Raw genomic sequence first — 27,545 nt, forward strand, 5'->3', positions numbered from 1 at the left:
AAGTTTGGTTGTGACTGCAAACACAACTGACGAATCGTCCATATGCTGCTGTGGTACTATTCACGCACATAATTTGTTCATTGGCTGTTGTTGAACTCTGACATTTGAAACATTTGTTTATTGGATCAAGTAAGTAATCAATCAAACATAAGGTCCAGCCTATGTTTTGAAATCTCGTGTAGCTAAATCCGTCAAAGCTAACTCAATCTACCATGGAAAATATGTACATATGTAATATGTATTTTTTATCTGATAGCAACCTGTAACGGTTGCAGCAGCTAATAGCGTGGCTTTATGGATGTCAGGCTTGTTGTGGACTAACTATATTACTGGAATACTTTTATTGGACCCTTGTCGATGTAATATGATCATTTCTGATGCATTATGAAATTGTGTCAGACATTTGAGGCTAAAATGGGCAGTTGCATAGTTTTGTGTGTTAGCGATTGTTTTGACTTAAATGCTCGCCCGAGCCTGCAGATATGATTGTATCTTATAATGTTTGGTATCATTCGAATCTGCGGAAACTCAGTTTTCTAACCATGTATAACATGCCCGGGAATGCTTTGAAGTTATTCTGTGTATAATGAGTCCCACGGGCACGACGCAAAAACCCACCCGTGGGCCGATGGAATTGCAACTGGATTTAGAAATGTAATTTATGATGGTCTGAATGGGCCTGCTTCCCTGAGTCAAGCGGACTCTCTAATCAGGCATTTATTTCCCCGAGGAAGAACGACGGGCCGCTCAGCACATTTACCATGATAGATGATGACAATCACATGGTTGAAGTTTGCTTTCCTTTTATTAGGACATTCTCCAATAACATACTGGTTGTATGTAGTGTTGTAGAAATAATTACATCACACATACACTAGAAGGAGTCGCAATGAATTCCTCATGACAAACTAAATGTTTTATTCTTTATATTCTATTTAATTCTGTTATTACTATGCCTTATGAGGTCCAGTATGATATTTTCTTGACTAAAAAACACAATTTTTTTGGAGGATGCTGTAATGGATTAATATAATTTCCATTCATTTCATTGGGGAAAGACAATTTGAAAGTTGAGTTTTTTGAGTAACTAACATGGTCACGGAACAAATTAAACTTTTATCTTAAGGCATCACTGCGACTGTATTTTGGTGGTTGCCATCAATTTCTAAAAATGGGAAGACAGACCATAAATTATATAAGTATTTTGTAGTTCCGGTAGCTGATTGTCCAAATCTACTTTCCCAGCATATGCACACTGCACCTGTGTTAGCTTGGAAGCAGAGAACATCAAAATATTAAAATAAAGGTCCCTCTGCAGTCCTTTGAATGTTCATACAACAACGTTAGGTTTATTGCCAAGTAAAGTTTTCACATCACAACAACTGTGGAGCATGCAAGAAAGAGAATAAAACAGGAGTATGGTAAACTGGCTGTGACATGAGTCGTAAATACAAATCATTTGGGGGAAATGATGCAATTTCCAATATGGAAGATTGACGGCACACCGAAGTGCTTGCAGTAGGTGCTTGTAGAAAAAAATAAATAAACGGAAAATCATTGGTGTATATGGTGTGTGTGTGCATAGCGAACTGGGCATTTTACTACAAATTGAGCGTCCGTTATTCATCTTCCGTCTGCAGCGTGGGTACCCTTCCGCCGTCGTCCGTCATTCAACTTTTTTTCTGGGGCGGCGGGGAATAGTACCCATCTATAGGCCGGTCCGCCCCTGATTTTAAACGGCCGTCTGTCGGCGGGTCCTACTACACTTACACTCGCAAGCCCCCAATGGTCATTGGACGCTGTTTGCGACACCTCCATTGATTCCTTGTCTTCAACCGTGTTGATCGGCCCGCAGTTCATCGCCGCATTCGCTTTGCAAGAACATTCGTCAGCCCGTCCGTCACAGGCTTGCTCATACGCGGGCTGCTCTCGGGTTTAGTTTGGCGAAGAGCTTTGCAACGTCTCGCTACATTAGCGTTTTCGTTGCTATTAGCTGTAGCTAAGTCCTTCTTACAAAGTACAATGGAGGGTGTCCAAATATGAGATGCGTGAGGTACATTTATGACCCGAATGACCTTCGCATTACGACATATGGAAAGAGACAGAAAATAACATGAAAACGCCATGGAGAAATCAATGTATTCGAGTTAGTTTCGCTAAGGCGATGATGCCCGCATACAAGTACTTCCTGTGCTACAAAAACCAAGACTCATTGCGGCTAGAGCAAGAGCATGCACAGGACACAAACCAATGTCCCGTTCAATGAAGGTATTCCGATACACGTTTATAAGACAAAATATTCGGGTTAGAAAAGGGGTAACCCAGGGGTCATATTCGGGCTTTTAAAAAAATGACTAAGAGCATATTTGGGTTTTTGTGCGAGTTTACATAACCTTTAAAAACCAGAATACTGTCAATATTCGGGTTTTAAAAGGGTTATTGACTGCATGTAAATGTAGTCATAAAAATGTGGCTAGCAGTTTAAACACAGAAAATTCCAACTTTACCAGTTAGTAAAGGTTTTAAGTTTTATTGCATTCTGAAACTGATTGTTTTCCAAATACACTATTTACCTTTGTGTCTAAACAGGTCTGATCAAATTAGAGCTACTTAATACTTGATATCTCCCAGCCGATATTTCAGAATAATGCTAGAACATTATGTTTTTATTCATCCCCTCATTTTTAAAAGCAACGCAGAGATGTTTTTTGACAGTCCCGTTTGATATCTTGTAGCCAGAAGTGCGGTATGTTGTAAGCCAAAGGTAAAAAAAAAAAAAAAAAACAGAGGGTGTGGGAGATGACACGTGGGAATTCTAAAAGGGACCTGCCAAGTTGACTCTTACAAAATGGATGACACAAATATTCACAAGATGTAAGACACTCTTGGAGCGCTGATGATTTTTTTTCTCTCCTCCTGTGGATTCATGGATAATTACATGCCCACTGGAGATGTAAAAAGCTTATATGTGAGAACGTAATGAAGGGGGATATAAAAGAAGTCATCAAAAGGAATACTTAAAATAGGACCTACAGAAATCAAAAGATTTGCTGGGTAAAAAAACCCAAAAGACTGCCGCTTCTGAAGAAGCCCTGCGGTTGTGATGCTCTCAGTTAACCACTCTATTTTGGACTATCTGGTGCATCGGTGTTTTTTAATCAGGTCGGTGAGCTCACTGAGCTTGGGAGAATTTGGGAGAAATGGCTTTAGGTGTCTGCAATGATATAATAAAAGCCATTTATACAGCAAGAAATGTGTCCATTTGTTGAGTTTGGAATGTCCCTATGTCCAGAGTGTGTTAACGTTGATGTGTATGTGAGTGTAAACAGTTGTCTGTCTCTATATGTGCCTTCCGACTGACTGACTAGTCCAGGGTGTAAGTCCACCTTTCGCCCAAAGTCAGCTGAGATAGTCAGGCCCCGTCTCCCGTGCCTCTGAACCGGGCACGGTGCCAGGATTATTTCTCCCCCGGGGATAAAGTACGGCTTGACTTATACATATGGTGTTGAGAAAAGCATTTATAAATATACTTTAGAATATCAACCGAGGGGCTTAACTGGGGGCTACACAGATTTCTGACAGGGCTATAGCCCCACTTAGCCCCGGCGTGGCGCCATCTCTGCTCTGAACAGGGTCAGCAGTATAGAATTTGCACGGCTGGACATACGTTCACAGTCAGTTGGACTTCAGCCCTCTAGGGGGAGCTCAGAAACCAATAACTAATCATATAAAACAACCTACAGCTTGATGCTTGAGCCTCCTTTGCAACACTGTGCTCTCAGTCAGAGTTATTCAGGTAGCTTTATCATGGATTTATTTTATAACCTTTGTGCAACCCTGTGCAAATTAAAATTAGTCTAGGGTCCTTAGGGTGAGTGCTCACCGTGCGCTAACTTCCAGTGAATGTGTCCTTCAGCCCCAAACAAAAGCCCTAATTGTTCCTGGTGAATACCTTGAGTCTCAATGTGGGAGAATGGAGATCCACTGTAAAAGTATATTAGTATTACCCATCAACTAACATTTGCTGTCCCTACTCCTATACTCATTTACTCAAGTATTCTACAATTGGAAATTATATATATTAGGGGTGTAAAGGTACACGTGGGTGTATTAATACGTTTCAGTATGGCATGTTCGGTTCGGTCCACTTGCGTTCGGTTCGGTCCACTTATTAGCGCGAGATTACGCACGGGCGCTACAGACTGTTGCATGCGGTAGAGGAGGGCGGAGGAACTAAAGAGGGGCAAACCAATACGCAAACAAGCCAGAGCTCCAAGGTCCCCCCCCGTACACTGCGGTCTCCTGAACATTATGGCCGTCCTGTTAAAATCGTCGATGGGGAAAGGTACGTGTACAAGCCCCAAAGTTGTGTGCCGACATTGCTACATGAGATCGGCGGCTATGCTGTGGGTAGCACGTCTAACATAATAAAACATCAAAAAACATCCTGAGAATTTAAGTGTTTCTTAGACGAGGAAGCAAGCAGTCTTTTTAGCCAAATACAAAGTACAAAACAGCATTCTCCTACGTTCTTCGCTGCTCCTCTAACTTGCCATACGATGCATTCATGAACCTCGGAAACATCACAACTCAGCAAAACACAAATCCGACCACAACACAGATAACCCAATTCGTTACAATATGCTGTTGCACATTCAAAGATTTTAATGCCTAAAAAGTGCAAATAATTTCATAAAGACTTTAAAGTTACTATATTTCATTATAAAAAGAGTTTTAATGTAGTTAGCAATAATTGTAACTGTTATTGTATGTATTTTTTTCATCACAAAAAGTGTATATATGTACTGTAATGACAACTTGGCTTTAACTTGAATACTTACATGTGCGTGGCTGTTGCTGCTGAGTGTTTAAATTTTTCAGTGTCTTAATCATTTACAAAATTAAGAGATCTTTATTGTTCGTGTATTTTTTATTCTGGTGTAATTTCTTAGAATATCACCCGAATAGTTCACTTTTATTGATTTTTTTTCTAAAGAATATACCGTTTTCTTGTCATCTTTTCAAAATAAACATATTTTAAAATAAAAACGAAAATATACCGAACCGAAGTTTCCAAGAAACCGAACCGAAACGTACCGTTACACCCCTAGAATTGCATTCAATTGTGTTGTATTGTACAAAGTATCAACCCATACCTGTTTGCAAAGCAAGCGTAGTTTCAGACCGTTTATTGATATCGACATATTGAGCTGTGGGTTTTAACTTGGTCTCAGCCATCAAATTGACTCATCATCCGTCTTAAGTATCTCGGAGGCCAATTCCATCAAGAAATCAATGATTTATGGACACTGGTACAATCATCTTGGGCACAAGAGCATATTGATATAAATGTCCCCCGAGTCGCCGGAAACACATTGGCATCCTTTAAACAGCGGCGTTCTCTGCGGGGCTCTGCTGATTGAAGTCAAGAACAGTGATAAAGTATGCATACTGTATGTTTGTTTTAAGAATGATGAAATGAATGAAAGAAGTCGAGATATATCCACTGCCTGTAGGCATATAATACCATTGTAATCCTGATGGTTTGGTTTATATTGATATTTGTTGATGATCTAACGATTTATTCACTGAAAATTGCATTAACTGTTTAGGAAAATGAGCGACATATGTTTTCTCATATGCAACACAGTGTGCTGTATCTTTTGTGAAATCAGTCCTGGAACTTTTATGACACACATTGTGGTAGACGAACAAGCATTCACACTCGCATTCACATGTATCGACAATTTAGAGCAGAGTTGGGCAACTGGGGGTGCAACTGGGGGTGGTCCGTCACCACACAGTGGCTTTTTCTTTGTCTTCAAAGAAAAAATACCACCCACAATTTTTTTTCTACAAACCCAACATATTCAAATAACGATAAACATTCAACAAGCGTTTACCATGAAAAACAGGGGGAAAATCCTTTTTTTTAATGTGTGAATATGCGAATCCGCTGGTGCCGAACTGCAAATATGCAGAGGTTGTAGTTTAAGTTGTAATCTCACCAATCACCACTAGACGGCAGACATGTCTTTAGTTGCACTTACACTGGGCCTTATACTGCCATCTACTACGTGATGCAGAACAAACAGTCGAGCAATAATATTAAAATTTAGAGTGTATCTGTATTGATATGTGTGAAAAAATGTAAAAAAAAATAAGTTCTTGCACTTACTGTTGGTTTCTTGTTCAGAATTTTTGTGCCGTCCTTGAATGATCATTTTTCATACAAGGTGACCCATTGCACTGGAAAAAAAAATACAGTATGTGGTTATTTTGTTGTTTGCTACAAACCCTGTACTTGTGCATCTGTTACATGCATTGAAAAATGTATTATCTAAAATGTCGTACACCTGGTTCGGAAATGTGTGGACAAATTGTGACCCCCGCCAGCAATTACGTTGCCCATCCCTGCTTTCGAGTATTCAATGAACCCATCATGCACATTTCCAGATGTGGGAACAATGCACGGTATACTTTATATCGATTGCATTGCATATCTGAAATATGCATAGTTTGTACCTTACGCGCGTACAGCTCTTTGCATAAATCCTCTTAACACTGTGTTCAGCTTCAACTATAAAAATCAAGACATTATTACATTTGAGTCCGAACAAGAAACGCCTCAAGAAGGAAGATGCTAGCTTGAAATACTCATTGACAATGCAAATCAATATCTAATTAAAAGCTGAACATTAAGGTGCTTGTGTAGGAGAATGAGGACAGACTCCCTACCCCCCCCCCCCCCACCCCCGCCCCTCCCACCACGTTAAACTATGTGATCAATACCCTCTTGGAGATTATTTCTTCACCTGTCATTGGCATGCTTTCCTTGTAATGGTCCTTCCCTTTGAGAATTTATTAGCATTTTTTTGGGGCCCTCAAAGTCAGCACATTTCTGAAGACTTAGATTGGCCTCGCCGCAGTCCATCACTCAGCCTAAGCTGTGTTCCATTTACGCCACAGAAACTTAATATCACCTCTGAAGGTATCTTTTGTCTCCAAGATGTGCCTTTTCCTTAAGTGCAATTGTTGAACAGTTGAACATCTTAGTGCAGGAAGAATAAAGAACTGGAGAAAAATTCAAGCTGGTCTTGTATCCCATGATGACTTCACAGTAGAAATGGCCAGAATGTATCCCAGTCTATCCTGGACTAGTCACAAATCGATCGCAGGGCATATCAAGATAAACAAGCATTCACACTGAGAGACAACCGTCAGTGCCTGCTGTGTACAGCAAAATGATGAACACAGGACATTTTTAACAGAGTGATATATATATATATATATATATATGTATAAAATTTATTTTTTAAAATAATTTACATAATTGCTAGCCATTCTGCTTTATATGACAGACATCATTAGCGCAGGTCAAGACTTCAAATCTTCAGTGAAACTTCAGTTCACCGCATGTGAACACCGACCAGGAATTTCGAAAGGGCACTGAATTTTGCAAGCAAAAAAGAAAAGCAGACACAGATCTTTCAGAAATTTATGAAGCACTCAGAAACTGCTTGCTTCATATCAACTTGCTCGGAAAATCGCACGGACTAAAACGCCTTGTAATGAAGGCGAGTTTGTCAAAACATGCCAGAGTGCCATTGTTGAGATTTTGTCTCCTGGAGACCACGAACTAAAACAAATGGTATCAGACATCCAACTGTCCCGCCACATGGTTGAACACAGAATATTGGACATTAGCATGGTTATTGAATCACAGCTGCACTCCAACATTAAAGCCTGTGTGTATTTTGGCATTGCATTGGATGAGTGTTGTGACATGCAAGACAAGCCTCAGCTGGCAACATTTGGATCGTCTACGTCAAAAGATTGTGCGATTAAACAAGAAATCCTTGATATGAAAGACAGAAACGGTGGCATAGATGTCAAAGAAATACTAGCTGCATTTGTGAAAGCAAATCTGCCCACATTGATGCTAACAGCAATAGCCACCGATGGAGCGTCAGCTATGATCAGATCCGTCAATTATTAAACCGAGAGCTAGTCAGCGCTAGTCACAGGCTTCTGTGCTATTAAAACAATGTGTTTCAGTAGCTGTGCTAATTTTGTGTACGGCCTTGCAAAAACTGCTAATTTAGCTCATGATAACTGAAAAATACACCTGTATGCGTTTTTTTTTTCAGATTATACAGAATTTTTGAACATCCGGCCTGGCACAAGACATTCGCCATGACTCACGCCAAACAATTGTCTTAAATAAAGTCGTGGTTAGGGATCATCATTAATGCTCCATGTCGCTGCTGTCCCCAATTTTTTTTTTCCACTTACAATTTCCCAAGATGCAAATCAATGAAGATGTGAACTGAAATAGACTATACCTCTTACTACATCTTTTTTTTTTTTTTTTTTTTTAAGCATCGTTTCGTCATCCGCGGAGCTTGAAAAAAGTAACAAGCCTATGGTATTTACAAGGTTGACAGTTACTGCGTCAGTTTTCAAATGTAGGTAGTAAAAGTAAAACATACAGAAAAAAAAACACACTTAAAAGGTACAGATACCTGAAGAAACTACTCAAGTACATGGATGAAGTATTTATACGTCGTAACGTCCGACCACTGAGGAAAAGCCATATAGAAAAGGTAGATTTAATTTGCCTATTTCCACTGTATACGGTATGCCCATATGTCAGTAGTGAAAATGCTCTGTCAGAATGAAACCAAATGTCATGCCAAACTACACACACTCGACTTTAACCCTAAAATCAATAATGCCGTTACAGAATGAACCTGCATTAAGGAAACAGGACAAACATAATTATTGCTTAAATAAAGATTTAAAATATCAATGATCATAAATACTATCGCACTTCATTGAAGGACAGCCAAAAGTGAATTGTGAGCCCCCGCTGGCTAGTGGCAATGTTATAAGAATTTACAAAAAGTCAAAACTGTCAATCAGCACACACACTCATTCACAAGGATAGAGCTGGGTAGAGTCATGTTTGGACAGCCCAATTGATCAACTACTAAAAGTGAAATAGTGATGCAGTCGGTATTCTAACATCCTGTAACACATTGAGAGTTGGCCGATGAACACGACTCTCAATGGCTTAAAGATGATTTCATTTGGAAAAAAAAATGCACTGGACGTGCGTGTGTTAATGCACGTAAGGCAAATTGTTTTTTTCTGCAAGTAGCTGAACAGACACTAATGAGTACATTTGTGAATAGCAAACTTCGAATAGGTGGGGGTTCACTGGACCTAATATACTAATATGATACACTACTGGCTATTAAGCGCCAAGGTAAAAATGCTGTAAAGTGAGTCGACTTTTGAAGATAATTGCCGAAAACATGTACAAAGACAGAAAAGTATGGAGTACTCAATTGAGGAGAGAAAGTGTTAAACCGTTTTTCCACCATTTCCATTTTCCTGAAATTTGGGACATGGCTAAAACCAGCGTCCAGTGAAGCACTTTTGTGTCTGGCAATAGTCGCCCCTTCTCCATTTCTAAAACAACTTCAGCGCCTTCGTTCGCATCAGGGTGTTATGAGTGCGCAGCGTTGAGGACCCAAGGCACTTTTGGATCACAAAAACTTAATTAAGGAAAGTCCAAACAAACCCGAGTCAAAGTAACAAACAAAAAAATCACAAAGATGAAAAAAACATGGACATGTGACACCCAACAGGCGCTACAAACATAAGCAATGATCCGACAATGAAAGAAAGGAAGCAGTGACATGAATACAAACAAACTGTCAAGACAACGAGAAACAGCTGGACAAGACAAAAGACAGGAACCGGGCTGCCGAGAACAGTTGGACACAAATACCTAACGGGATCGGCAAGATGAGAGAGAAACTAAAACCAATAAAAAAACCACATCAACGCAAACCATGGCACAATTGCAACATGCAATTATAAAAGATCAAGTCTTGGGGCTTGATTTAAAAAAGGTTTGCAAATGTGCAATGTGCAAAACGGTGCAAATAAATGAGGATGCTGAACTACTAATTACGCGCACGCCAGGATTACTTCAGCCAAACGCAACTGAAGCGTACTTCATTGTGTGTTCTATAAGAAGGCTATATGCAAACGTATTTAGCACACGCAATGTGAATTATCGAACTAAAAGAGGAAGAGAAATTTGCTTCTCATGAATTCAGTATTGAAATGCCAGAAACAAATATGATCGTTTAGCGTCCATTCACACATTTTTGAGGTTCTCAATTCATCTAAGGTAGGCGTCCCAAACCTACGGTCCCTGGATCATTCGGTATCAGGCTGCAAAAAAAATAAATTAAAAAAATTAAAAAGTCAGTAGAAAAACAATTTCATTTCATTAGTCCTGCAGAGATTTCAAATTAAAATATGTTTTCTACCCTTGCCTCAGAACCACTCTTAACTCTAGCATACCATTTCATGCATCAGCGACACAAGCTAATATGGGCTAAAAATGAGCCAAAAATGAGCCAATAACAATTTTCACTGGAGAAAAAAAAACAATCAAATGAGGTTCACACACTTCCTGCAAAAAGAAAGTTGCATTTAAAGGAAATGCCGAGATTCCTATCTAAGTTATTGGTTCATTGTAACAGGTGACACAAGCTCCTCACCCGCTAGATGTAATTTGTGGTGACCGACTTGCTAATAGAAACTCCGGACAAACCGGAGACAAAGCGCACTGAGACGATAACAATCCACTTTAAAAGCCCTCAGAATTTTAGAAGGACAAAAACACAGTTAGTGAGGTCCACCCCTTCAACAAATACGTGCTAAAGAGGACTACATTGCTAAAGTAAAGAAGCCCTTAACGATAAGGGAAGAACTGATTTAGTCCGGTCCAAGGACTTTTGCAGCAAACATTTTGGAGAGGCTGCGCTGGGGAAGAAAAAAAAAGCTCGTGTCCCTCTTTTGGCTAGCATCGGAAAAAGAAGAATTGATTAAGCATTGGAGGACGTTGAGGCACAGTTATTAAAGAGGATTTATGAGTCACCGTGGTACGTGATTCAAGTAAATGAATCTACTGATCTTGACAAGACAATACTGCTCGTTATTGCGCAATATATTTTTCAGGATGATGGATTTGTAGAAGGCGCTCTTTTTGCTTACCAATGTCACCACTGCCAAACTGTTGAAGTCATTGAACGATCACATATCGGGAGGACGAGTAATTGGCCGTTTGGTATCGGTGTATGCGCAGACAGATCGGCTGCAATCATCGGACGGCTTTAAGGTCCCACAAAACGATGAAAAAGGCTCGCAAGCCGAAAAATGTCACCCGAGCTTATAAGTGTTTTGCAAGATATGGCTCACCTTAATCACATTCAAGCACATGGCCTTAATTTGGCGTCTGTTTGAGCAGCTCTGTGAGGACACGGATGCGCAACATAGATGCCCTTTTCTTGACCCAGAAGTTACTTTCTTGAGGAACATCGCTCGCTAGAGTTTCTGAAATTTGAACGTCCCTGCACAAATGTCTTCCCAAAAAACATTTGCTGCCGGCAGATGTCTTCAGCCACGTTGATTGAGTCTTGAAACATGACATTTATTAGACCCGGCTCAAGACACAATCTCTCACATCATGGGAAATTGACCGCTTGCCGTTCAATTAGCAGACGCGATGGCTGCTTTCAAACGCCAACTGGAATCATGGAGACAAAAAGTGAAGGCAGAGATTTTTTGATTTGTTATGACCGCCGTTCTCACAGCTGGCGCATGACTACCTGTCGCAGCTTTCAAAAGAGGTTCAGCGATACCTCCCAATCGCAAAAGACCCTGGGATGGAAAAAGAAATGGATCCGTAACCCACTTGTGGACAAGCCAGGCGAATCAACTCCTTCTCTACTCCAAGACGAACAACTGATTGAGGTTGCAAGTGATACTGACCCGCGCGCACAAACTCGGACTCGTGTGGCACTTTACGACAGTGACTTTGGCTCACGGCTTTTGTCTTCCACGGATTCTTCAAATTCCACCACTTCAAAAAACATTTACCCTCCCAAATTTTCACAACCGTCACAAGCCCGTAAAAGCACAAAACCCTCTCCGAAATATGGAACTCTCAGACACTTTTACACCTGTTTCCAATTGGTTGTTTGTTAGCAATGTGTTAGCGTGAGAAAACATTCATTCAACTTTGTGTCCACAAGGGGCGGAGCCAGAACGTGGCTAATGGGCGGGGCTGGAAAAATCAGGGCGGGCCTGAATATTTCTCTCACTGAGCACAATCCTCCTATCCCGACACATCGTATCTGATCAGATCTTCCTTAGACAACCACAATTATGTCATTCTTAATATTCAATAAAATAAAAATAAAAAACACAAATTCAAAAATAATTTAATAATTATAAAAATTTTTTAAAGTTTATATTTTTTCATGAATCTCATTGGGTGGGCAGTCTGTCAATCTGGGTGGGCCTGTGCCCACCCAGGCCCACCCATGACTCCGCCCCTGGTGTCCACTATTTGGGAGCTAAGTAAATCAGGTTCTATGTGTTTATCAGTGTTTGTCATAGCGACACAGAAAATATTGGTGTGAACAACTGCAAAACGTGTGTTTGTAATGTGTGCATTGGTTGCAAGTCATGACTCAGCTGTATTCACACAAAAGGGCGCCGCCTCTGGGAATCTAACCGACTCACATCCTTTGCTTTTTTTTTTTTTCCTTCTCTTTCTTCCAGAAAGATGCAAGAGCACCCTTGGTCAGCACTTTTCACTTCACACAAATTCTAATCATCCTTTATTTTAAAATCTTCCGCACAAGCACACTTGCAAATTGGGCAAAGCTTACTTGCATACTTATCAAAGCGATAATCACGCCGCGGCGTAAAGTCGCTGTTGATTTTGTATTTTCCTCAGGTTGTCCAAACATGCAGAACTTCTTTTTTGGAGAAAGCTATTATTTTGATTGAATTATTCACAGCTTATGAAATGTTATTCAGGCGCAACAGTAAGCTGAAGGTGAAAGTTAGTCACAATGTCGGCAAAATAGAGCACTGGTGTCATTTTCAGACGCAAGTGGCAACCGGGGTGGCTGATGTGGAAATGATTAATGTGCATCTGTGGAAAGACGCAACGGCGGCAGACGTGTGGCTGTTGATTACTGGCTGAGCATGATGAACGTGACCACAGGATGTGCTCGGGAAACTAATCCCCATCTAATGTGCTGTTTATCACGGTTATGGTTAAAAAAAAAAAAAAAGGTAAGTTCACTTTACACAAATATTTTGTGATGTATTATTGATTAATTTCACATGGGCGGCATGGCGCCATCCTCACGTAAAAGATTGCTGGCGTGCACCGTTTAGTCAAAGTACGTCTGTGGCTTGACAAAAACATTAAATTGGACTGTTTGCATTGTCCAAGACGGTCATGTACAACAGAAAAGCATATGGCATCAAAATACATGTAAACACCTTCATCTCGGCATGTTCTCCTCAGGCGGCTGAACGATTTTGATTCCGGAATAAGCGCGTCATAGGTTCTAGTCCGGCTGCAGAAAAGAGAGAAATTGCAACTTGGTCTCCATTGAGGTGAGTCGCGTATCAAATATAACGACGTTTTATGCTGCGCCGAATGTGTCACGGAAATGTCCATTCAGTGTACGTCGTACAACAGCATTAATGTAGCGACACGCTCTTAACGCTGACAATAATAAACGTCTCCGGATGACCTTTACCTTCTCCTTACTCCATGCATATTTTTCATGCTGCCCATTATCCAAACCAACAACACGTGCGGTAAATATTGCTCAAGGATTTTTTTGGTATCGCAGAGGTCTTGAGCCCTTGAACAAATGTCGGCAGATCCCGAACACTGCCGGCGCTGAAAGTGTCTTCGTTGCACAAGGGGCATTCACGATGCAGAAGGGGTGTAAGAAAAAAAAAAATCTCAGTTCAATCCTTCCCACTAAATTACCTTGGCAGATATCAAACTGAGTCAATCGAGTCAAGCCGGATGATAATTGCAGCTGCCAGGAGCAATACTCAGTATAGGTCATCTCCGCAGAACTTGGCTGCCATGAAGGAATTATCACTACCTCTCCCCATCTCTCCCTTTTACTCTTGTTTAAAAAAAAAAAAAAAAAAAAAATACATGAATAATAATAATGTGCAGCCTGAGGGGTGGCTCAGTGATGTCTCCATGTCCTGCAGCTAAATGGGCTGCCACTCATGGGTGTGCTGGGGATATGACCAGAGGCCTCCTATTGATCAGCTCAAGCTACCATTAGGATGTGCTGAACAGATGTCATTCAAAATCACGACCCCTTCTTGCTGCGATATTGAGTGATCATTAAGCCCTGAGAGTAAGAGGTACAATGTTTGTTAAGTGCAGAAACGAATCTCGGCCGTCTTTGGTCACGTAATTTACCACCCTTGACCAGAAAGAAGGAAACTTTTCAGTGAACGTGAGCGAATGGATGACTTCCTCGAGGGGGAGGAGGGCGACCATTCGCTGGATTCATATTTTCAACGGTTCTTTTTGATGAAGTGATTCTAATGATTCAGGTCGCTTAAAGGAACTGTCATAGCCATCGCTAACCCGAATTAACAAGGGTTAATAATGCATTTGTTTGGTCTCTTTTTATGACTGAATGGGTTTTATGATTTAAAATGAACAGTGCTTAATTTATTTGTATACCCTACAGAATTTGTGTGTTTTTTTTTTTTTTTCATTCCCTGTACAAATGTAACATTTTATGATTTATTATAACAGTTTGACCCCGGAATGGATCATTTTCAATTCCATTAATTACTATGGGAAAAATATTTTAAATATCTTCGACCACGTAGCATAATTGCCCAAGTTATTTTTCAATACTTTTCTAAGAAAAGAAAAAGCACATTTTAGAACACGCATTGGCATTTTTTTTTTTTTTTATACAGTCACATATTGTATGTCTGGCTACAATGTCATTTGTTTGTTACCTCTGAGTTATGTGGCTCAATGAGAAGGACCAAATATTACGAGTGCCAATTCCACACCAACAAAATACAAGCATTTTGTTTAATTAACACTTCTCTGGTAGTCAAACCAAGAGAATATCATTACCTTTGTCGTGGCAAAATTGCATTAAATCTCATTAGATTGTGAATTTGTGAGCGTGTCTAATCATAACAAAACACTGCTTTGTTTTGATTGAAAATCATACCTATTAGGCTCTTTGAAGCGCACATGGTTAAGCACAGAATCAGACAGCAGCACCTTTCCACCCTTCAGGTACACAAAGCACCTTACAATGTTAATGCCCTAATGTGAAGTAATTTCCGGAAATGACAAAATTAAATCTAAATAATTCAACATTATACAAACAATTAAGCATGAAAAAAAAAAAAAATTTCTATTTGATATATTTGACACTGTTTTTCCGAAGTGAGGGACGGAGGAGCTCGAAACCGGAAGTGCGACGTCATTAGATGAACGACGATGGCGGTGCTCAACGGCGGGAGTGTACAAAGCCGGTCAGAAACGGACTCAGAAAGCAATTATTTCGAATTTATCCGAGGGGATCCAGGTTCTTTGAAGAGCTGGATGAATAGGAGGTCGTTTGCATAATGCATGTTGGACCGTTCAGGTACGGGCCAGATGCTGCAGGATGATGAAAATGTTGTGACCGAACGACCGGACACGGGGTGGAGACGAGACCCACTGACATTGGAAGAATGGTAAGATAAATAGGCTACGATTATTAGCCTAGCATTATTGTTTTGAATTTCGATGCTGCGCCGTGCTGTAAATTATGCACGATGAAATTACCTATTTGTCACAAATAGTCTCCTAGCACTGAGCCATACGTCAACGGCAAAGTGGCATGTTCATTCGTCAACAAAGTCATGCCAGCTCATGCGGAGAGTGGTTGCTCCCTCCGGCGGTCGGCTTCCCAACCCCCCCCCCCCCCCCCCCACAATTGTGTCACGGGGTGAAATACCGCTCTCTACCTTTATAATTTTATTTTTTACTATGCTTACAATTTCTTGCAGTCAAGTCGGGGGTTGTAAACGAGACGTTTTGTTTCAAGTGTTTATGGCAGAATTGAACAGGTATGCAGTTGAACAGTTTCGATGTTACTTGTGACAAATCTGCAGACAGGAAAAACATGAAAAAATGACTGGACTGGCATTGCCCGAACGGCCACGGCTGGAATCGGGAGCCAGTTAACGCGGAAGCCAGTTGAAGTGTAACACAAACTGGTCCAATCGGCTCAGATTCAGAAAACAGGTCGGCCGTGATTGGTTGTTTTGAGCAGTTGTGATGTCATTTTCAGTTGGCAGAAGACAAAATGGCCGCCCGCGGAGATGGCTAAAAACGAGTGCATTTTGCTGCTTAACTTATATTCCACAAACGCAAAATTAATTTCAACTAGTTTCAACTAGTGGTCCTGCTGGGAACATAGTCTTGAAAAAAATAGGTTTGGGTTGACTTCCGCTTTAAGAAGACCACACAAGCTGATGTCTGGACGGTCAAAGGAACATGAGGCAAATGGCTCTCATGGCAAGTCAATTATAAGGCAGGTGGCGCAGGAGAGCTCGACAATGGTTTTAAGAGAGCGCTTCTGATGACCAGCAACTTTCCGCCTCCCCGGATCATCATTTTAGAGCTTAACTATCCCGCGTGTCATTTCTAATCCACGTAGTACGCAGAGTGCTGTCACTTTTTAGATTTGTACTTCAACCCATATCAGTGAGCTGACAGGACGCAAAGAGGACTTGATTATAGAGCATAATAGCAAGAGAGTTCTAAATTGCAAAGGCACATTATCACTCGCACATTCAGCGCTCTCACCAAGCCTGAAACCAAATATCCATACCAGTTAACCATCCAATTTATTCACCTCGGTTGTTCACCTCAGGCCATTTGATAGAGGACTGAGGATCATGCGGTGGCATGTAAATGAAGGTCCTTGGGTGTCACCAGACTCAATGAGCCTCGTGATTTTCTATTCCTCTCCACCTAAATCTGACAGGCTGTTCGGGAAACCTCGTGACCTTTGCCCCTGAAGCCCATTATGCAGCTACAGGGACCAACGCGATTGATGTGGGATACAATGGATTAAATCATAATTTGTTGCCATCATATATATATATATATATATATATATATATATATACAATGTGTATATTGAATGAAGGATCTAAATCTATATGAATGGCTTTATATTAGCTTAACCAAAAACCAATATGGCAATTACACATTTACGGACGGACATCACATGATCAGTTAAAAGTGTTAGAGCCAGGTGTTTTTTTTGTCCATTTTTTGTCAGGGCCCACATCCTAGATTTGGTGTCCCTCGGAGAGCCGTTATGAATGAGAACCCATATAAATGTACGATCACCTTATATGAGCACATATACACAACAAATGGATATTTTTCCATTTATTTTATAGGGGAGGATTGGTAACAAATAACACATTGCAGTATCTCATAAATCAGTGTTGTTTAAAGTGAAAACAATTTGCAAGAAACGCACATGATTTGTCACATTTGCGCGCCACGTAAAATGAGGTTGCGGGCTGGATCTGGCCCCTGGGCCTTGACTTTGACACATGTGTGTTGGAGTCAGCGTGCCCTGATCTGAGCAAGCTGGAGAGGATCAGCCCTACAGACAGGGCCAGCCAGGGAGGAGACCAGCCCACATTATGTTTACACTTTGAAGACAGTATAAATGTGAGGGCTCCATGTTAGACCGTGCCCCTTTTCTGCCCTCGCCCGTCTGAGAGCATTCGCGAGGATGGAAAAGCTGCCCAGATCTGATCATTGCATGATTCCTGAACTTCAGAGATGGAAAAGAAAACAGATGAGGAAATTCAATCGACCTGTGTGAGTTTTTATTCACATTGGATACCTTCTTGAAAGATAAAACGAACACGCATTAAGTAGTTATTTTGTGAACTGCTAATTGGGCGTATGGCCTCGAAACCTGCAAAACATTCCAACTATATATATATATATATATATATATATATATATATATATATATATATATATATATACACCAAAAGTATTTGAAGAAAGCCAACATGATTAGGCACATTTGTAAATGTGGATTAACAACAGCACCATTTTGCCAGTCCAATTTAAAATCACTGTCCAGTTTAAGACCCAAGTTCGAGACTGTTGGCTTTAGATAAGAAGCCAGGGGGGGCAACTCCTGGTATCTACAAGGACCACTGGGACAAAAACATCAAAATCTGAAACAAAACAAGACCTTGCAAATCCATGTTTATCAAGGTGAACAATTTTTTTTTTTTTTAAAAACTTAATTCGAGTGAAATGACTGCACATTGACACGCGGCGCAATGTGTAAAAACCTGATCTGTCGAGTCCTAATCTTGGTTTTTAAAGTACAGTATATATTCTTGAAAAAACAAAACATATTGCCTGGATTTTGCACCGTAAATGTGCAAGGAGACCGTTTTTCTTGAGCTTCAAATGGAGACTTCACCGATGTTTATCATAATTGTGGATGGTCTCTTATTTACTGATCATCGCACAACATGTACCCCGTATGTATCACTATAATGTTATATCGTGAGTTGTTCTGCAATTCGCACCACCCTAAGCAGATGCGGTCTGTGGGTGCCCTGAAAGGAAACCTAACAAATACATCCTAAACACAGTAATCCACAAAACAAACAAGTACCGGTACTAAACAATAAGAGCTTTCAAACCATAAATTAAACGGTGAGTGGATTATGGCCTCCGCAGTGGAAAAACCCAACAAATAATCCTTCAGATATACAGTTTCTGTTCTGATTAACCGCAGCTCGGAAAGCACATCTGCTCTCGATCCAATCGATTTGATTTAATTAAGTTTGAAGGTGAGGATTTGCAGGACTGCAAGTGGGTAAATCTCTTCACACCTGGCCGACATCAAGACACAAAAGCTGAGACAAATCCAAGCCGGTGGAAAGAAATCCCATGCTTTTCACTCCACTGCTCAGGTGTAGAGCTGTTTTGTTTTCTTTGCTTGATTTGCACAAACTAAGCCTAACTTTGCAGTCATTAATGCATTGAGACAACATTTTGTTGGAAGAGGGAATGAGTATGACCACAGAGGCATACCCGCCTAGACGTGAACACTTCTTTTCCAAAAATACAAATTAAAAAAAAAAAAAAAAAACGAGGATATTGACATGACATTATGTTGTGTACGGACTCTATTATCTGCCATGCCAATATTATGTCAAGCAGCAATATAACCTTTGTTGAAATGGGCCGCAAAACCACATTTCCATTCCAAATTGCTATCTGTGCCATGCCTGTTTTTTTAATATACTGTATATATACATATTTTTAATTGAATTGTATTTTTTAGAGCAGAAGGCATCATATCTGTTTCAAGCAACTGCTGCTTTTTAAAATACAGTACAATTATTTTTCAACAATGGGTACTTGTGAAGGTTCAGAGGAGAGAGTTCTACTTTTAACAGGCGGCAGACGACGTTGGTTAAATAAACAGAACATCGAGGAAAGACGCAAAAGGAAGGTTGGCATTCCCGAGGCATTTGAAGAAATGGCGGGTCAGGTCTCTTCAGTTCTTTCAAATTGTCCTCAATACGGTACAGTACATCGTGCCTCAAGACCTTTGTACACTGACCAACGCGATTGAACCCTAACATGACAATCCAGGACGCCTGAACACTTGGACAAGATTTTCTCGGCTCGTGATGCAATGCCACAATGTTTGGCCACTGGTTAGCACGTCCGGCTCACAGTTCAGAGGTCGTGGGTTCGATTCCGGCCTCGGCCTTCCTGTGTGGAGTTTGCGTGTTCTCCCCCCGTGCCCGCGTGGGTTTTCTCCGGGTACTCCGGTTTCCTCCCACATTCCAAAAACATGCATGGTAGGTTGATTGGACGCTGTAAATTGTTTGTTTGTCTCTGTGTGCCCTGCGATTGGCTGGCAACCAATTCAGGGTGTGCCCCGCCTACTGCCCGAAGACAGCCGGGATAGGCTCCAGCACGCCCGCGACCCTTGCGACGATAAGCGCTTTGGATAATGGATGGATGGAATTCTCACATTACAAAATGCCGTCTAAAAGAAAATGATCTCAGCTATCAAACATTGTGCAATGCTAATCATTTCCTTATTATTATTCATTACATCATTACCACAGATATGAATATGTTGCTATGCCACCCCCCACCACCCTTAAGCTAAGATAGGAGGGTCAAAGTCCTGAATTTTAAGTGTATGAACGGCAAGAAAACTGTTATCAAATATTATATTCATTATTAAAGATTATTAAATTATTAAAATGAGTACAAAATTAGCCTTATACTGATACCTGAATGCTGGGGATCCTCTGCATGGATATGTACGGCCAAGGCCAAGGTAATGAGCTATTGTTTTGTTATATTTGGAGATAATTACTGAATTCTTTGTTGATTACCTTTTCAGTTATGCCATTTTTGAGCATTTCACGATTTTTATTTCATGAAAATGAAACTTTGAACCGACGAGGTTGATGTCATTAAGTTTGTGATTAAGGGCTACACAAATACATTTGACTTGACTCGACTTGAAAGGCGTAACGGTTTAACTTACTAAACCATTATCACCAAATATCTTTGAATCTACCTGAGTGGGTTCCGACTCATCTTGCTATGGCAGGTCACAAATGACATAGCAACACATATAAAAACACTCACGGGCATATATTCTTAATTATCTGATAAAAAACGACTAATACAGAAACCTACTGAGTCATTTAAAGGAGTAAATGAAACACTTCCTCGTTTGTGTCTTATAGCACTCCCATGCGCGCCCGAAGGAGCCACAGTGAATTAACACAGGGAAGCATAAACTATGTACTTGTTTGCATTTGGTTTAAATATGTTATTGTTATGTGTTTTTAGGAAGGCAATATAGAGTGATATTTTTTTTAAAAGAACATTCCCAAAAAAAAAAATTTCGGGGAAGGCTGCACGGATTAATGGAAATTCTCCTACCTTCCATGTGAAAGAGGATTCATTTGAATAAATGAAAGTGATTTAGATTCTATCTCCATTTTCGAGAATTGATCTCATGGTCAACACTACTACGTGGCTATCACAGCTCGCATCCACTTGATAGCCTGCCCATCATGAGATTACTAAAAAAAGCAGCCAAATGTTCATTATGGAACATACAACATATGACCGCATTCACACTTTTTATTGACATTTCATTGCACCCCGCACAGATTCAAGACACTCTTTCGTTCGGATGCAGAAAGCCGAAAAATGACTGAAATGCCTAGGTTTTTCCTACTTGCTAAAGTGTCTTTTTCTGATGAGACAAAACTGGATCTTTTTGGGAAGACGTTTACAGACACAAAATGAAGCATACCATGAAGAAACCCCCCACTGTGAAACATAACGGAAGCTCATTTATGTTCTTGGGATGCCCTCATGTTTCCATCAATCAGCAACTTCTTTCTTGTGTTGTGTCCAGCTGGGCATTGTTGTCTCATTAGTCTCCGTCTATGTTGTTTCCAGCTTTTTGTTCAATCTTTGTCAGGTCATAGTTGATTGTGTTTTTTTTTGCCTCTCTGGCCCGTTATTATTATTTTTTTCTTTATGCTGGTGTTTCCGTGCTATTTGCTGCAGCGCCACTGCTTTCTTCTCCTTAATCACTCGTGAAAGCTGTGAAGACTAACATTGCTGCTTCTTTTGGAATAAAAAAAAATTGCACAGTACAACAAATGGTGTGCAGCGCCCGAGATCAGTCATTTACTCTCGCTGCAGGAATTAATCCTTTTAGAGGAAGTCTATAGCGGGCAGAATCGTAGTTTGTCTCAATGAACAAAAAGTCACCTCCTGTGGTGCTTGACGGATGATTGCATGCTCACGCAGAAAACAGTATTTTCCGGAATGTGTTGGATAAAGACTCATGGGGTTCCCAAACAAAGCAAAATATCTTAAGACAGAAAAGCGTCTTCTTACACAAGTATGGATATGTCAATGATTACTCAAGTGTAAGTCCCATCAAAGGGAGGAGGACGCCCACTGTGATGGACCAGGGTAAACTGTCTCCCTTCGGGTTCCAACAGACTGCCGGAGGACAGAGAGCTACAAAACATGACAAAAAAAAAAAAAAAAGCCCTTCAAGTTCAGATCTTTTCACTTTACTGTCAATTAATAGTTCAATTGAATATACTAATACCACACCATTGATTGCGTGGCTCGGTTGAAGTAAAGATTAAAACCAATCTCTGGGAATGCCATTATTGTGAAGGGAAGACCAAATAATATCAACCGGTATTGTCTGAAAGAAAGAAGATCTTTATTAGATTTCAACGTATGAGGCAGGGGCCTTTACACTTGAAGAGGGAAACCCAATTTGTTGCCTCCCGCATCCGGCAAATGAAAATGCTGCTTGCTGCCCTGCTGCGAGCCAGCCAACATTCATCAACTTGCATCATTTTTTTCATTTGGCGATGCAGCAGCAGCAGCAGCAGCAGCAGCGGCGGCGGCGGCGAGATGAAATAACATTTGGCAGTGACCCACAAGTTGTAATGGCCACCGTGTCCACATACGAGGACCTGGAACATGTCTGCAGATTGTGTGGCAACATGACTGTTACTGTGTATTTTGTTCCCTCGCGTGAGTATTATGAGGAAAAGAGCATCAAGCCAAATTCAAGTTTCACAGTTGTCCACCCATCAAAGAGACGAGCTGCATTTGATTGGCTACACAATAAGCTAACATTGTCAAAATTCCCAATACAAAGCGAGAAAAAGAGAAAAAAAAAAAATCTCATAACTTGAAATACGGGGCACCCATAAACAGTGTCATTAAAATACTATTTAAAATAACTGGTTACAGTTGCTTCTCCCCAAAAAGTAACTGAATTAAGATTCAAGATTCTAGATGTTAATTTATCACATTCGCAGTAAAAAAAAAAAAAAGCCACCATAGCACTGACCACTGAAAATCTCCCTCTACTCATACTTAGGATAAAAAAGATTAAAAAAAAAAAAAAGCAATTTTAAATTAGGAAAAAAATACTTAAAATCAATGTACACTGTGTTCAAGTTCGGCAATATAGTAGTTAGGGCAAAACGAAAAATATTGCAAACGTTTGTCCGTAGCCTGACCAGCATTTTTGGCAATTAATACTTTGAATGAATAACATATTTGGGCCGAATAATCTAGCTTCAGTTGTTTTGATGGCCACTAATTTCGTGGTAGCATGTAATGTTGAAAAGATGTTTCATTAGACTTGCTGGACACCAATGTGGTGACGTACTTTTCTCGAGGGCATAATGTGCATTTGTGTATAAATTCTATGAAAAACTAACAGCTATAATTTGTCGTTTGTGTGTGCCCTCTCATTGGCCTTCAATGAAATTTGACTCTAGCTCAGTACATCATCATTATTGAAAAACATGTTTGGTGCCCTGAACTTGCCTACCATTAGCAGGTAACGATAACGCTGCTACTTACTTCCATCACTGTTCCCATCTCACGGTACCACCGTGTACATGGTGCAAACCTTCTTCATATTGCGACTTGCAATTAAACTCAAGACTGGATGTTTTGTTTCAACGCTTCATAACGAACGTTACTTTAAAATCGTCTGTTTGGGTAATAAAGGTTTTATGATGCCTGTTTGGGGGGTTAAGGGAAGGGTGCTTGAATGACAGGTCTGGAGCTGTTTGTTGAGTGATGGAGCACCGTTTTCAGCCTAATGAACACACAAATACACACACACAACGTGCTGTTCCATTTCCCAAACACCAGCCAAACAACTCCATTAAAATGGTTTCTCTTTTACTTTTGGACAATGAATAGGTATCGATAAAATGTTTACTACAGTGCGTGTAATGTATGGTTAAATGATACTAAATTAGATTTGCCAAATGGTTTTATCGTCCATAAAAAAAAATGTTAATAATACAAGTCATTTTCATCATGTATCTTCTAGTAGTATCTAGAAATGTTCCTCCACAATGTCATTCATTATGGGATAACTATCCATTTGAGAAACCCTCAGATGTTTTCAGTGACTTTACAACCAGCATTTTGTCATTTGTCTTTAATGGAGGCTAAAAACTGGATAATTTCAGAATAAATATTTACACTTTTATGTTTCATAATTTTCATCCTTTTCTGTGTCGTTGGATGTTGACAAGCTCGACATGTCCGCTCTGAATAGTAAAATATCAATTGATATATACACCCACACACACAGCTAGCCCGGCTCCGGCCTCCCTGTGTGGAGTTTGCATGTTCTCCCCGTGCCCGTGTGGGTTTTCTCCGGGTACTCCGGTTTCCTCCCACATTCCCAAAACATGCATGGTAGGTTAATTGATCACTCTAAATTGCCCCTGGGTGTGATTGTGAGTGCGGATGTTTGTCTCTGTGTGCCCTGCGATTGGCTGGCAACCAATTCCGGGTGTCCCCCGCCTACGGCCCGAAGACAGCTGGGATAGACTCCAGCACGCCCGCAACCCTTGTGAGGATAAACGGTATAGATAATGGATGGATGGATTTATATATACCAATATGCATTTCTAATAGCATCACACCTTCTTTACAATAATATGTTCTATGTGGCATCACTATTCTAAACACGGCATTCTGATTTGTATTTATTTATTTGGATATAACCCTTGAGATGAGCCATCTCATTATAGAGGGGGTCCAACTTTGCCTACAATTTACCCTAAATAGTAAATGGAGACGACTTATATCGTATAGCATGTTATCTATACCATGCGGTGCCCAAAGTGTTTTACTAAGCCTGACATTCTGTTATCTGAAAACGTACCAATATAATCGGCAGACGCATTTCTGACGCATTGTTGTAACTGCTGCAAAGTTGTTCTTTTTAGTTTCAAATGGCTTACCTAGAATCTCGCATTGCCTTGTGGCCAACGCTTGAATCTGGGTCAGTTATTGCACACTTTGGTGTTATAGAATATATATATATATATATATATATATATTTGACACATTTGACGGTGTCATGAGCATATCCGGAATTTTTTCGAGGAGTAATGGCGGACGCCGTCGATTGCGAGAGCTCTGCTATAAGTCACGGCAGTGATATAGAGGACACCCTCGTGGACTTTAAAGCCATGAAACCATCCAAACGTGATGTATGGTTAAGATACATGTTCGTAGACAATGACGATTTCAATGTCTTTGTAAGAGAATGCAGCATGGTAATGACCCCTTTTTATAAAATTAAAAATAGTGCCTCACGTGCATCTTCAATTGAAACAGTAAAGATGAATAAACTCGGAACTGTATGAAAAGCACGTCTAAGCTCTCAAATTCTTTTGGAATTGTGTTTCTATCTGCTACGGGGGCTGAGATATGAATTATTTTCGAGGTGTCGAAAATGTCAGGTTTTCTAGGGTGACTCCAAAGACGACCGTAGGTTTTAGAGAGATGTCTCACGAGGGGCTTCAGGATTTAATGGGTTAAAATGGACGACAGAGTGCACTATGTAATGTATCGACTCGCTGCTCGAACAGCTTTACTTTCATATACATTTGACATTTCACATAGCTTACACTTTTGAACTGTTATGTGGGAGCCTGCTTGCCAGGAGATGCGTGGAGGAGGACCCAAACGCAAGGAGGCAGGTGGAGAAAATTAAGTGTGATATAAAGTATTAAAGGAAAACAAAATGGCAAACAAAGCACTGGGATAATACCGCAACAACAAGGATCAAAAGAAAGTGAACAAACACTAGGACTTGGGCTTGACTTATGCACCGACAGCAACATTGACACGACAACTGAGAAATGACAGCGAATCGACTAGGACCGAAAGAAAGCAGGGAACTAAATACAGACAAATTGACGAGACAACGAGGAACACCTGGACAACAATCAAAGGTGTGGAGGGAGCTGATTGGTTAACACTGGGGACTAGGATGACAAGCACAGGTGGATTTAACAAGGCAGACAAGACAAAGGAACTCAAGGAAAAACATGAAAGTCAAAAACCAAACTCTGCCACTTTAACTCTTAAAAGTTTTACTTACCTTAACCACAATTCTGTGTAACATTGTTGTCAAAGGTACGATCCCGGTGGATTAAAATGCTACCTAGATGTTTTGCAAACTGAAATAAAGTACCCATTAAAGTAAAATAATGTTTTTTTTTTTCCTTCTAATTCATCTTCTTCTTCTTCTTCTGTGTTTTTGTGGTTGACAAACAACTTTTGGTGCATTACTGCCACCTTCTGAAATGGGGTGTGGGCCAGTAAAATACTGTTTCCCAACCTCCTAAGGTCACTCGTTCCCAAAAAATACAAATAGAAATGGGAAACTTAACTCACAAGAACTTCTCTGTATTCAAAACTACTAAGTCATGATTCTCTCTTTGGCGCATACTGCCCCCTGCTGTACATATGTAGGCAATGCAGTCTCTGGGTCGTGTTTCCGTCTCTCGTCAGCAAAACGGCCGTGCGTCAGTGATGGACTGTGTTGTCCGTTCGGACTTGACCAGGTTATGATAATTACAAAGATGGACAAAAAGCCACTTCTGTCTGTTCTTAGCCCGTCTTTTTTTTTTTCCAAGTTTCCCGTCTATTGTCTCACGTCAGTGACGGACAGATGGAATGCTCACCTCTGTAAATTTGGCAACAAAGTAATATGGAAACACTGGGCAGCAGAACAGTTCCGAGGGGGTATGCAATATGATTGGTTGATAGCCCATTGAAGGCAGCTGAAAACAGACTTACTGTACATGTCTTCTTACGCCGTTGGCATTCACTGACAAGCAAGAGAGAAGCAAAGGTAGGAAAACATTCCAAACTCAAGCTTTTCCAGGAAATTTGCCTTTTTTTTTTTTCTTATTTTCCATGTGTTTTCCATGACTGGAAAATTGGCCAATCATTTTCCGGGTTTTCCGGGGAACCCTGTTGCACATCTAAATCTCTTCAATGAACACTAGCACACATCTTGTCATGTTTTAATCGTCCAAGATCCATGTTTACCTTGTCACCGTCACATTATCATCAAAAAAGGTGGCATCAACAAAATGTATATATCGTTAATGAAAACAACACTGCCCCAGATGTATATTTTTTTGGGGATGGATCATACGATGCGTAACCCACCATTTTGATTGGCTGCAAATGTCTGTGCTGTTGCGATGCCACTCACTTCCAATTCAACATTTCGAGCCGGATAAATTTCTAACTCAGTGGCGCTCAGTCACATCACGCTCAGTATGTCTCTGGCTTTAAGCAGAGCTGTCATTTGCATGCACATATTAGCGTTAGCCAACAGCGTCACCGGCATTAGCTTGTGTCAATCGGCACATCCCCCGGAACTCATCAACAGAGTTGAGCAGAGGGATACTCGTGTTATGAGATGTGTTTGTTGCATGTACCACCGTACCAAGTGTAATTGGGCAGCTTGGTGATCTCCGCAGGTGGAAATACTTTTAACTTTTAACAGAGCCGTAAAAACGGAAGGTGAAAGGTGTGCTGTTGTACCTTGATTGCAATTTTGACCAAAGCATGTCACAGTCATTTTAAGAGAACTACGACCTGTTTTAATTTGTGATAAAACCTTTAGGTGTAAACCCCCTTTTGATTTCCCCCCCATCTCTCTCTTTATAGAAAA

At 40.5% G+C, this 27,545-nt stretch overlaps 1 long non-coding RNA gene across 1 annotated transcript; it reads right to left on the bottom strand.

Annotated features, from left to right (window-relative positions):
* Positions 1 to 21,473: 21,473 nt before the first annotated feature.
* Positions 21,474 to 25,713, bottom strand: LOC147153862 (uncharacterized). The gene is made up of 3 exons (XR_015088953.1): positions 25,480 to 25,713; positions 22,124 to 22,220; positions 21,474 to 22,024 (listed from the first exon to the last, which is right to left on the bottom strand). It is a non-coding gene; the product is annotated as an uncharacterized LOC147153862 (long non-coding RNA).
* Between the last annotated feature and the right edge of the window lie 1,832 nt (positions 25,714 to 27,545).

Source organism: Filicampus tigris, chromosome 1, assembly GCF_054856515.1.
Source record: "Filicampus tigris isolate MCC_2025a chromosome 1, RoL_Ftig_1.0, whole genome shotgun sequence".
Lineage (NCBI taxonomy): Eukaryota > Metazoa > Chordata > Actinopteri > Syngnathiformes > Syngnathidae > Filicampus > Filicampus tigris.